The 14,177-nt window shown below is 44.3% G+C and overlaps 1 non-coding gene across 1 annotated transcript; it reads right to left on the reverse strand.

The window, feature by feature from the left end:
* Nucleotides 1-471: 471 nt before the first annotated feature.
* Nucleotides 472-544, reverse strand: trnar-acg (transfer RNA arginine (anticodon ACG)). Its single transcript has one exon. It is a non-coding gene; the product is annotated as a tRNA-Arg (tRNA).
* Nucleotides 545-14,177: the final 13,633 nt, after the last annotated feature.

Here is a 14,177-nt window from a genome sequence, read left to right on the forward strand (position 1 = left end):
AACATAGAAACACTAACTTCAGATAAACAAACACAGGACTCACTACGTCTTCTTCTAGGTGCAACAATGGGTAGCAAAATATCACAATATAGAAACATATAGAGACAATGAAAGTGAAAGTGAAGTGACATTCAGCCAAGTATGGTGACCCATACTCAGAATTTGTGTTCTGCATTTAACCCATCCGAAATGCACACACACAGAGCAGTGAACACACACACACACACACTGTGAGCACACACCCGGAGCAGTGGGCAGCCATTTATGCTACAGCGCCCGGGGAGCAGTTGGGGGTCTGATGCCTTGCTCAAGGGCACCTAAGTCGTGGTATTGAAGGTGGAGAGAGAACTGTACATGCACTACCCCCACCCACAATTCCGTCCGGCCCAAGACTAGAACCCACAACCCTTCGATTGGGAGTCCAACCCTCAAACCATTAGGCCACGACTTCCCTGTAAAACGAGAACAGAGCGAACCAGCCAGGAGTCAAACCTAGAATCTTCTGATCCGTAGTCAGACGCGTTATCCATTGCGCCACTGGCCCACCAATGAACCGACAAAAGACAGAGCACACTAGGGGATATAAATAAGAAGACTAATCAAGACACAACAGGTGGCACAGGTAAGGCAATCACGACAAAACTAGGATAACAAGGGGGGCGGGGCAAGGGAACGAGACAACACAAGCACATGGCCCAAAGACAAGGCCATGTGCTTGTACACAAAACACGGGTCTGTCATGATCCTGCCTCAAGACTAGAGGAAAGTCAGGACATGAAGGCAGAATCATGAAAAATATGGCCTATTGGTGTCACTATGCCTTTTCTTACATTGTACTTAGCACATACTTCACATGTGGACAACAATTCATCCACCATTGAATATAAATAAGGAGACCAATATCCTTGCTGTTTAATTTTTCTAACTACTTCTCCCCTTGCACAATGGTCAAAACCATGTGCATCTGTAATAAGAATATTCAACAGTGAAGTAGGTGCAACAATGTGTCCTTCATGTGGAAGCCAGATCTCCTGTGAGTCTTTTTTAGCTCCCCTTTGCTGCCATATTGATTGTTCATAGGGGCCTGCTTGTTGTTGAATTCGAATAATGTCATCCAATTGAGGATGAGGTTCGATAAGTACAACAGGTGCTAATACTGCTACTTGACACCCTGAAGCTTTTTTTTGCTTCTAAATCTGCTGCATTATTTCCTTTAATGACATAGTCATTTCCCTTATTGTGTGCTTGACATTTGATTATTGCTAGTCGTTTTGGTAGCATCATAGCAGCAATCAATTGCCCTATTTGTTCACTATGTTGGATGGGAGTCCCATCACTCTTTTTGAAACCTCTTTGTTTCCACATTGCTCCGAATAGATGACATACACCATGAGCATACGCTGAATCTGTAAAAATGTTAGCAGTTTGTCCTTTTGCTAACTGACATGCAGTTGTGAGAGGTTTTAATTCTGCTAATTGAGCAGAGCAAGGCTGTACACAATGTTGTGATATCACAGATTCATATTCTTTTTTGTTTTTCTTCCTTACTGAATATCCTGTATGATTTCCTTCGTGAACTCTAAAGCTAGAACCATCTACGAAGTAAGTAACTTCTGCTTCAGAAATAGGTGTTGATTCAAGATCTGGTCGTAATCTAGTAAATGCCAAGGACTCATTCACACACTCATGAGGTTCTCCTTCAAAAGTCAAAGGAATTAATTCAGCTGGATTAACTGTATGGCATCTTTTAATGGTAACATCTGGATATGTGAGTAATGAGGAATATGCTAGAATTCGAGCTTGTGTCAGAACAAATTTCCCTTGTTCTATTAATTCCACAACTTCCTGATGGGTATATATTGTTACTGGGTACCCCATAGTTATTGTGGATGCTTTTTCATAAGCATAATACACTGCAGCTAAACCCTGTTGATAACATGGTGGGTATCCCTGGACAACATTGTCTAACTTTGTGCTGTAGTATGCTATAGTCTGTTTTTTCCTCCCACTACAGTTCTCTTGCATTAATACAGCTGATGCATAACCATCAGCTCTATTTGCCACATATAGATGAAACATTTTATCATATTCTGCCATTCCCAGGGCAGGGGCCTGTTGTAGTTCTTTTTTTTATTGTTTCAAATGCTAGTAAGGCATCTGTGTTCCATTTTAATGGATTGCTCAGATGTTGTAATCCTGCTTGTTTCATCATTTCTCTCAAAGGCCCTGTTTTTACTTCATAGTCTTCTATCCAGTCGGCACTAAAACCAGTCATTCCTAGAAAAGTCATCATTTGTCCTACTGTCTGAGGTAACAGTGTTTTACTTAAACCTTCTAATTGAGCTGGAGCTATAGCTTGTGTGCCAAATGCAATTAATCTTCCCAAGTATTCCACTTGAGGCTGGCAATACTGCAATTTGTTTTTAGACACCTTGTGTCCTCCTTGTGCTAATTTTGTCAACACCTTAATTTAATCTTTGTGACATTGTTCTAGTGAGGTAGAACAGATAATTAAATCATCCATGTATTGTAATAGTGTACCGTCTATTACGAGGTCTTCTAAATCAGCCTTAAGAATCTTGTTGAATATATGTGGTGAATGTTTATATCCCTGAGGAATTCTAGAATATGTATATTGTTTATTTGCATGTGTAAATGCAAATAAATATCTACTCTCTTCTGCAAGCGGTACAGTGAAGTAGGCAGAGCAAAGATCAATTACAGTAAAGTATTTGGCATCAGGAGGGACATTTGTCAGTAAAGTGTGCGGGTTTGCTACCTCAGCTGGCATATCTTCCGTTATTTCATTTATTGTTCGTAAATCATGAACAAATCTGTTTTTGTCTGATTTGATTACAGGCATAATTAGAGTGTTACAGTAACTAATAGTTTCTATCAATACTCCTGCCTTCACTAAGCCTTCAATTGTGTCCTTTATTCCTGCTTCAGCATCTGCCCGTAAAGGATATTGTGCTTTTCTAGGTAGACGTGCATTTGGCTTAAGTTGAACTCTTACTGGATTTGCTGATTTTATTAATCCAATATCTGTTACCATAGTTCAGTTGGTACCTGACACTCCATTTCCTTAAATAATTCAGTCTCATTTGTGTTTATTAAATCAGATGCTGTAGTCATCTGTGTCACTTTCTTTTGGCTGATAACTACTTCCTGTGGAATTCCCAGCAAACTGGTTGCACACAAAATTTTGATTTAATTTTTGTCAGCTGAATTAAAAATTAATGGGTTTTCTGTTGATTCCCATTTGCTTTGTTCTGCCCTTTTCATCATTGGTCCTAAATCTTTCGCTTCCCAATTTTTTCCTACATATACTGCAATATGCGGGACAGAGTTATTTACATTGAAACATTTTTTTACAAATTCACCTTCTGGTATGTTTAAAGCTGCTCCCTGTTTACCTATGATGATGTACTGGGTGACTATCTCAATCCGCTGTCCTTTTGTTTCTTTTTGCCATTTCTGTTCTATATTTTCATCCCTTTCTTAATCATACATTATTGTGCAATGAAATTCAGACTTTGATAGCTGTGCTTCAGGTAAACTTTCCCCATTTATTGACTGTCTGTCTCACATCTTGTTCTATCTGTCTTGTCCAATAAACATTTGCTTTTGGCTCTGCAACCATCATTTGTGTTTCTGTTCCTATTATATATATATATCAATATATATATTCCTTCTGGAGAACACCAAATTTGTATTCCTAATTTACATAATGCATCTCTTCCTAGCAAATTAATAGGAGTTTGATTTGATACCAGAATGGGCATTGTTATACTTTGATCTTTTGTTTGTAGACACACTGGAGCTGTTATGGGAATCAATTGAATTTTTCCCGAGAATCCTATTGTCTTTGCAAATTTTCCAGACAAGGGGAGATGTGTGACAGTGGGTATAAAGATAGTCTGGAAGCAGATGCGAGATTAACAGTTTAATGAGATGAGATGAAGATAAATACACAAACCAACAATGATGCTGAGACGACGACACTCCGTAGTGGTGAGGAGGTGAGGAATCCTGATGGTGGCGGAGAGAAGGTGAGTAATCCAATGATGATGGCGTGTAGACAGCAGGAGAGGATGGCACAGGAACTGCGGGGAATAGAGCCGAAGGTAAGTGTCCGTGGCTGAGTGAACGTGCGAAGAGTGGATGAGGTTCAAAGGTAAACACAGACATCCAACGCATACAACACTAAAGCTAGATGGACAGGGTAACCACATTAAACAAATAACAACGATCTCACAAACATATATTGACAAGCCAGTATATAGTGGATGAGTAATGAGTGGCAGCTGTTGCTGATGACAATTAACGGAGACGCCCACAAGCTAATCAGTGCAGACGCGAAACACACAGATTTCACAACAAAGTGCAAAAACCCCGAGATCACGGTTTACCAACCGTGTCAAGATGTTAAGCATATTTCAAATGAATGCAAGTTAGATTAGCGCCTGTATCTACCATAAACAGAATTTGTTTTCCCTCTATTTTAATCTGCATAATAGGCTCTTGATCAGCTTTTGTTGATAAAATTGGAAGCTGACTCTCCCCTTTAGGATTCTCTGGGCACCCCTAATAGCCTGGATTGGGACCTCCCCAAGGGTTTACTGGGCCCTGCACTGGCCCTGCACTGGAGGCGAGTTGGACAGTCAGCTTTTACTGTGCCCAGGCTGTCCACGGGCCCAGCACAAACCTGGAGGCCTGCCTCTGCCTCTTTGGCCTTTTTGTATGGGTTTTTTTCTCCATTGACCCGGCTTCACTGTGTGGACACAGATAGTCAGTTTTAGTTTGTGCATATAGACAGTATGCCACTTCAGTATACAACACAAAACACTCAAAGCATGAATAGCAGGTTTTACCTACAGAGTGAATTATATTCTGTCGGGGTCCGGTGCTCAGGCGGCGGGCTGGTCGGTCACTCACTTTCTGGAGAGATAAGAGACACAACATTAGCTGGCGATCTTCTGGAGAGCTTTCTCACCCCTATCTTCTCGGGTGCAGCTTTTGTAGTCCTCGTCTGAGCGTCTTCAGCTGGGACCGATCAGCCCGCGGTGATTGTGTGCAGGTGAATCTCCTCTGTTGTCAGGGCGATGCTGATAGGTGCCCGGGACACGGCTCACACTCCCCCCCCCAAGCGTCGTCCTGGTCCCTCGGGCGAGTGGGGAAGTGGGGGCTGGGGGGGAATTACACCTGACAGACCTGCGAAAGCTGTCCACAAGCGGGAGAGTCCATCCGCATTGGTGTTGGCGGTTCCAGCTCGATGTCGCATGTCGAAGTGGAAGTCCTGGAGTGCTAGGAACCACCGTGTCACCCGGGCATTGGTATCTTTAGCACGGGCCATCCATTGCAAAGGGGCGTGATCGGTGATCAGGGGGAATTTCCATCCCAGGAGATAATACTTCAGCTCCAGGACTGCCCACTTGGCGGCCAGCGCTGTCGCTAGGGAGGAGACGTTGGGTATGAAACACCTATAGTACCCCGCCAATCCCAAAAAGGCCCATACCTGTATCTTGGAAGTGGGCCTCGGGGCCGCGAGGATGGCTGCCACTTTCCCCTTCTGCAGACCCCCTTCAAGAAGCACCCTCCGGAGCCGCTCCAGGTGGTCCTCCCAGGTCTCCGAGTGGATGACGACATCGTTGATGTATCAGCATTTGGTCCCAATCCCGTCGGTTGTCCGCAGCCACGCGACGGAGCATCCGCTTCAACGTCTGGTTGAACCTTTCGACCAGATCATCGATCTGAGGGTGGTTGACGGTGGTACGAAGCTGCTTCACCTTAAAGAGGCTGCAGAGGTCAGCCATCATCCGGGACATGAAGGGGGTGCCCTGGTTGGCCAATATCTCTCGGGGGATGCCGACCCGGCTACACAGCAGGAAGACTAGACTTTTAGACTTTATACTTTATTTGTCCCCATAGGGCAATTGGTTTTGCAGCAAGATAAACACAGAACAGTCACAGATGCACAAATACAAGACAAAAACACATAAGAAATATTTAATGTAACTGGCCCTTGTTAAAGTAAAATCTGACAATTTCATAATATAGCAACAATTCCATAACCAACCCCATCACAGCAACAACATAATCAAAAACAAGCAATACTATACATATTATAATAATAATAATAACCCCATCACTATTTAATAGTTATAGTCTGTCTACTCCTCCGGGCTGAATTCATAAACAAGATGGCTCTCGGGACGCTTATGCTTATATCTGTTATTCTTCACTGGAGGTAAACTGTACCGAGACCCGGAAGGCAATATCCGGAACTCAGAGTGAAGGGGGGGGGGAGCTATCAGAGATAACTGCGTTGGCCTTCCTAACTACCTGTCTATCATACAGGACAGAAAGGCTACTCTGCTGGACACCTATAATTTTACTACTGACCTTCACTATATTGGAAAGGGCAGTTTTGGCCTTGACAGTGACACTACCATACCAGCAAATTAATGAGAATGTTAGAACAGACTCAATGTATGATTTATAAAAAAGGGTCATGAGAGTCTTGTCAACACGAAATTTTGACAGTTTGCGAAGACAAAACAGTCTTTGTTGGCCTCTTTTGCAAAGCATTTCAGTGTTGGAGATAAAAGTTATCTTCCCATTTATAATAGTGGTCTGTGGAGTTGATGACTTTCGCCTAAAATCAATCTGCATATCCTTTGTCTTTTCAACATTTAGTTGAAGGAATGCCCTATCACACCAAAGTGCAAAATCATCCACAACTGGACCATGGTCACTTCATTAGAGAGGAGACTGACAATAGCAGAGTCATCGGCAAATTTTAAAATATGTCTATTTTCATGCTGACTGCGGCAATCATCAGAATATCCATCCCACAATATTAAAATCGAGGTCAAAGTTCTTTAAGAGCTTATCAACTAAAATCAACAAATAAAATCCTTGCGTGTGTTTTACTACCTTCAAGATGTTTGAATAGTAAGTTTAACAAGGTAGTGGTGGCATCATCTACCCCTTGCTTAGCCCTATAAGCGAACTGTAGTTGATCTAAGAGATTCTCTGTTTTTGTAAGTATGACTTTTTTAACCAGTTTTTCAAAACACTTCATGACTAAGGAGGTCAGAGCTACTGGCCTAAAGTCATTTAATAATTTTGGATGATTTAGTTTGGCCACTGGAATAACTGTTGACTGTTTCCATATGTTCGGCACTCTCTGTTGCTCTAGGGACATCTGGAAAATATAATGAAAAATTGGACCTAACTGCTCTGCACAAGAGATGAGCAGGCGACTACTTATATTGTCAGGCCCAGGGCTTTTTGCTGATCTAGGGTGCTTAAACATATTTACCACAGCTTTTTTGTCAAAAAAGGGGATAACACCATTTCCAGATAGATGTGATTTCTGTTCTAAAATAACATTACTAAAATTAGTGGTATCAAACCTCAAATAATTTTTTTTTAGCTCTGTTGCAAGCAAACTGTCACAACTAAACCCTTCTAACACAACCTTGACATTCTTTTCTCTCCTGGTGCCGATAACAGTTCTCATACCATCCCAGGCTGAACGTAAATTCCTACCACCAAAGTCTTTCTCTATTTTTTCTTTGTAACCCTGCTTTGCCCTCCTTATTTCACTTCTTATTCCCTTTTTCAATTTATTTAATTATAAAAAGTTTCCTTCCCTAAATGCCTGCCTCTTTTTGCTAAGTAACAGCTTTAATGATTTCCTTACCCATGGCTTATTGTTTGGATATACGTGTACAATTTTATCAGGGATTACATTATCAACACAATAGGAAGCATAACAACTAACAAGTTCTGTATCATTTATGTTGGTACAGGAGTCCTTAAACATGCTCTAGTCGGTGCAATCAAAACAACCCTGTAAACTCAGGATTGCTTCCTCTATAAAGTCCATTTATTTTTGGAGCGTCCATTCGGGTATAAGTTTGACGGGTCGTGTACGTGGGTATGAGGGACCTGCGCGCTGAGCCCAAAAAATTTTTGCCGGACGCGACGTCGGCATCTGACGGACCGCGCCGGCCCACGGGAGACCCATGACCGGCGCGGGGGGATCTGGACCCCCGAGGGGCCTCGCAGAAGCCCACCCAAATTTTGGGCCCCCAAACGCCGTTCAGCACTTTTCCACAAAGTGGCGCACGGAGCAGTCCACCTCAGGTTTAAAAAAGTGGTTTTACCCGAATGGGGGGTGGACGATTTTTTTGTCCATGAAACCAATATTTGTCTGTTTGACCTTTAAAGTTACAGAATGACCACGGAACCGGTACGGACCCCCGTCGGACCCCCAACCCGGGTCCCACGAACCCATTATTTGTCCATTTAACCATTATATTCATAGAATGACCGCGCATCATCTGCGGACCCCTTGCGGACCCCCACCCCGGGTCCCACGAACCCACTATTTGTCCATTTGACCATTATTTTCACAGAATGACTGCGGATCATCTGCGGAACCCTTGCGGACCCCCACCCCGGGTCCCACGAACCCACTATTTGTCCATTTGACCATTATTTTCACGGAATGTGGTATTTTTTTTAGAAAAGTCCCACGGGCCCGAAATTCAGAACGGTGGCTCTTTGGGGCCCCTGGATCATGCAGTAAAAAGCGCGGGGCCCTAGTGTGATGCAATTTTTTTCCTTTTGTCCGATGACTACGTGCTTCGGCGCCCTGGGTGAGGGGCCCCTGAGATGCCAGAATCTTAAATATGGGGGCCCTACGACCTATCGTCTCCAAACGGTAGACGTCCCACGTCCAATCAAAACGCGTACCGGTTTGGTGGACGTGCGCTCACTTCTGTGACCCTTTGACCCTTAAAGATGGTCGTTGGGCCACCAAACTTTCCTGCCCGGTCGAGGGAGTCCCCATGAGACACATATCCAAAATTCGGCCTGATCGGACCCCGGCGAGTCGTGTCCACGAAACCGCTAGGCCAAACGCATTGAAGTAAATGGCAGGTGGGATTTTTTTAGAAACGTCCTAGGGGCTCGAAATTTGGAACGGTGGCTCCCGAGGGCCCCTAGAAAGTGCAGTCAAAAGCGCGAGGACCTAGCGCGATGCACTTTTTTTCCTTGGGTCCTACGGCTACGTGTTCCGGGGCCCTGGTTGAGGGGCCCCTGAGATGCCAGGATCTCAAATCTGGGGGCCCCATGACCAATCGTCTCCGAACTGTGGACATCCCACCTCCCATCGAAATGTGTACCGGTTTTGTGGACTTGGGGTCACTTCTGTAACCGTTTGACCCCTAAAGAAGGTCGTAGGGCCACCAGACTTCTGTGCCGGTCGAGGGGGTCCCCATGAGACACATATCCAAAATTCGGCCCGATCGGACCCTTGCGAAACGTGTCTGCGAACCCGCTAGGCTGAATCCATTCAAGTAAATGGCAGGTGGGACTTCTATAGAAAAGACCCAGGGGTCCGAAACCCGGATTGGTGGGTCCAGGGGCCGCCCCGATTTAGCTGCCTCGCGTAACGTGTCCACAAATCCGCTAGGCCGCCCCCCACCTCTGGGACCCTTTTGGGAACGTTCACCTCCTTTGGGCCGTGCAATATGACGGGATGAGCTGGCCACAGTTATGGTCGGCCCTGCCCAGTGGGGGGAGCGGGAGAGCTTTATATGCGTCCTTGATAGAACCGTAACACAAGTCCAGTGACTTCTTTTGTCTGGTCGGGCACGTAACATATTGGTGAAAGTCTCTCAGACATTTCTTCAGCGAACAATGGTTAAAATCACCAAAAACGAAGACAGGTGCTTCGGCCGATATTCCTTGCAGTTTTTGTGTTACTTTCAGTATCAACTGCGCGGCTTTATCCGCATTTGCTCTTGGATGAATATACACAACTGTCACAAATATTTGGGGAAACTCCCGCGGCAAGTATGTGGGGCGCAGGGACACTGACAGAAGTTCAACATCCTTAGTGCATAAACTTTCTCTAACAAGGACATTTTTACAATATCTATGATTCACGTATAGGCAAACCCCCCCCACCTCGCGACCTTCCAGTAACACTCGCATCTCGGTCCAAGCGGACAGGTGCCCCAAAACCATCAATGACCAGCTCCGAGTTCAAATCACTTTCTGAAAGCCATGTCTCTGTGATCGCCAGTAAACACGCGTCTCTGAATTCATGCTGGAAGCGTACATTGGCTTGCAGCTCATCAGTTTTATTTCGAAGTGACTGGGCATTTGATACAATGATAGAAGGCAGGGGGAACCGGGAAAGAGATTGTTTTCTCAGTCTATGAAGTACGCCACCTCGCTTACCTTGTTTCCTGGTCTTGCGGGGTGGCTCATCTGTAAATTCCCCCTTTCCTCTCGATTTATCGGCAAAACAGCTTAGGTTAGGGAAGATTAAATCCAAGGGAGGGTTATTGACTTGGAAGTTACTCCATTTTAGGAGAAAGTCTCTACTGTATCGGATGTGCATAGGGTTGGGCAACTCATTCAGCGTCTCCACGAGGTGTAACACCGTCCACAACAAAAACAAAGCAGTCCACTCCATACTACTTGAAAATAAATGAAATAAACTGATATATAAACAAGAAATAAATGAAATAAATTAATATAAACAAACGATGAAAAGAACGTAACGTAAACATTAAACATTAACAAAACATTAATCCTGTGCCTCACTGCTGGTCGCTGCATGAGCATGCCCCCTCCAAGCTCAGGAAGAGCTCCTGGGCGATGGCCTTGGAGGTAGCCTTGTGCAATGGAATGGCTTCGGGGTACCGGGTCGCATAGTCCATGATGACCAATATATGTTCGTGCCCCCGGGCGGACTTTGGCAGCGGCCCTACTAGATCCATTCCTATTTGCTCAAAGGGCACCTCGATGATGGGCAGAGGAATTAGCAGAGCTGGGGGAGGAGTATGTAGCGACGTCCTTTGGCAGTCTGGACAAGCCTGACAGAACCGTTTGATCTCCGCCTCCATGCAGGGCCAGTGGAACAGTGTTAATTTCGTTGACTAAATATTTTCGTCATTATTTTCGTCACAAATATATATTTGCGGACGAAAACGAAACGAAAACTAAAAAAGAAGGCACTGATGGAGACTAAAACTATGACTAAATTGATTGACATTATCGTCAACGAATAAAGGACGAGACGAAAATAGACTAATCAAAAAAAAGACGAAAATCTAATCAGCAGATGGGAGAGATGCGAGGAATGAGCAAAAGAACCGGCAAAACGGAACAGGCGAGACTGCATCTGAGAAGAGAACCAATCCGAGCCTGACTTATTGAGACGTGAAGCAAAGGTTTTCAGTTTTTAAATGAGCTCCCGGGAAGTCGGCATTCGAAGAGGTGATGTCTTAAAGAGCGACAAAATGTCCACAGCTCACTTCACATGTGACGACGAACAAAACAAAACAAAGTGTAAAGCACGCGGAGCGCTCATTCGTGGCAAGAACACAACCAATTTGAAAAGACATTTACAGACGAGCCACCTGGACATTTTCTCAAATGTAATTTCACAACGATGTTCTTTTGTTTATTGAGCTAAGCAAAATAGGAAGACTGTAGTGCATAGATGTTGTAGCATTAAATATTACGAACTGAAAAGTACTGTAAAATAGCCCCTTCTTCAAGTTAGATGAGAGCACAATACTAATACGTAATATTATGATACATACATTTGATTAATACTAATGTTTAGTATATTTTATAATGTTCTACTTGTTGACAATATCACAAATATTTCTATATTAGTCATGTGAAACGTGAATGTTCACATCCTATATCATTATACGTACTAATATAGAAATATTGTAGTATTTAAAACATACAATATTGCTAGACAAATGAATACCTTATAAAATCTTGTTACTTTTTTTACTTATTAAATATTTACTTTAAATGTATGCACTTATTGTTCAGCTCAGCTGTAAGCTTTAAGGTCCTGGACCTAACTTTATTTTTATTTTATTGATGGTCAGTTGGCAGCTAGTTATTGTTTACATTATCATGACAGTGTTTGTTGCTGCATAAAAGCTTTTGAATCGAAATAAAGACACAGTTGTGTTGAAATAAAGTTGAATTTGTGTTTTATATATTTTGGTTAAGTTTGTTTCCTATACCAGCTGTAAAAAAATTGTCTAGTAAATCTGTTATTGATTTTAGTATTATTTTAGTCGACTAAAATACCAAGCAATTTTAGTCGACTAAAATACCAAGCAATTTTAGTCGACTAAAATAAGACTAAAATTAAAACAAATCAGATGACTAAAACTTGACTAAAACTAAAAAGAATTATAGTCAAAAGACTAAGACTAAAACTAAATTAAAATTTCATGTCAAAATTAACACTGCAGTGGAATCTGTCTTGGATCCATTGGGTAGCATTCTGCACCCCCAGGTGGCCAGCCATCAGATGGGAATGGGCGAGCTCAATGACCATCTGTGTCCTTGTGTGTGGGTCTACCAGCAGTTTCACCTCCTCCCCTCTCCCCTGTGCGACACAGTACAGCAGGCCATTCTGGACCACGAAGTGTGGAGTCGGGTGTGGTGGTGGTTGGACCTCTTTTCCCTCAACCACCCTTACTTGCTTCCAGCAGTATTTTAGCCGATCATCCCCAAACTGCTCCTCCACAAATTTCCCCCCGCCCCTAACCTGTTGGAAGACATCATAAAAAAGGTTAGAACTTTGGGGTTGGGGGGGGACTCACCATCTCGGGCACTGTCCGAGGCTAGGAGGGCAAGGCATTGTCGGGGAGCTCGGTGGAGGTCCTTCTTCTTTGGGCGATTCCCAGCCGGGCTGACAGGCTGGGTGACTCGGCTGAGTAGCTGATCCAAGCCTGGCTAGTCTCTCCCCAGCAGCACGGGTACCGGCAAGTCCTTGACCACGCCCCCTTTCAAGGGGCCCGGTGCCGGTCTTCGTGGAGATGGTCACCACTCGGGAAGGTACACTCTGGGTGTCACCGTGGACACATGTGATGGATATGCGGGCTTTGGTTCCCACCCGTGGGGGAAATATAGAGGACTGGACCAGGCTTACGGCGCTTCCAGAGTCTAGCAGAGCTGTAAACGGATGACCGTTGATGAAAACCTCGGTCTGAGGTGCGCCTCGCGGTGGTTCCAGATGACGGCACAGCCTGCCAGCCAGGGGCGATTGGGTGAGGGCGGTAGCTCAGTTGGCATTGGCTCATCCTGTACGCCGGGAACCGCCGACCTGCTGACTGTGCGCTGGGTGCCCTCTGGCATGCGTCGTTCCTGGTACACCCTCCAGGGGAACGGTGGTGCTCGCTCCCCAGCCTCTCGCTTCTGCTAGCTCGACTGCCTCGACGAGATCTCCTACGGTCTGCGGATTCCTCATTCCGGCTGCCTGCCGAAGGGGTCGTGGCAGGGTATACAGGTACCGGTCCACGCCGACGCGTTCGGCCACTTGGGCAGCGCTGGGGTTCCTGGTGAGCAACCAGTGGTGGGCGAGGCAGTTGAGTTCGGCGGCTTGGGCACGGGCTGGCAACCGGCTGTTGTATTCCCATGTTTGGAAAAATTGGTCCGCAGCGATGGGAGACAGCCCTACACGGGCCAGGATTTCCTTCCGTAGTTCGTCGTATGATTCTCTTTGGCTCACTGGCATGGAGAAATAGGCCTGCTGGGGTTCCCCTGTCAGCAACGGGGCCAGTATCCATGCCCAACTTTCGCGGGGCCAGTCCTCTCGAGTGGCTACGGACTACGGATGTATATATATATATATATATATATATATATATATATATATATATATATTTCTTTTTTGTAGAATAAAAATAGATGTCTATTAGAAGTCTTTAAGATGTTTATGATTTAGAACGTATGTAAAACTGACAATTGAAAGACATCTGTCAGATGTTTTTTGAAAGCAGATGCTTTCCAGACCAAGAGATCTTTAACAGACATCTTGCAGACGTACATGTGCTATAATTTCTGTAAACATTTAGATTTTACAGTATTTTAGCCTATTTTTAGCCTCTCAAATCACAATTTATTTATCTATGCAGAATTTTTTTTAAATATTGTGAAGTTGTTTGCTTAATAATCATTGTGTTCTGTTTCTGCATGTTTTTGCCAAGATCTTTTATTTTGGTCTTGCGTCCTCCGAGAAGGAGTAACTTGTATTGTAAAAGGATGTGCAGGAAGAGAGGGAGAGCAGAGTGTGGCGGGCATGGAGACGAGTGTTGCTCTCCTCCAGTTCA

This window comes from Carassius auratus, chromosome 8 (genome assembly GCF_003368295.1).
Source record: "Carassius auratus strain Wakin chromosome 8, ASM336829v1, whole genome shotgun sequence".
Lineage (NCBI taxonomy): Eukaryota > Metazoa > Chordata > Actinopteri > Cypriniformes > Cyprinidae > Carassius > Carassius auratus.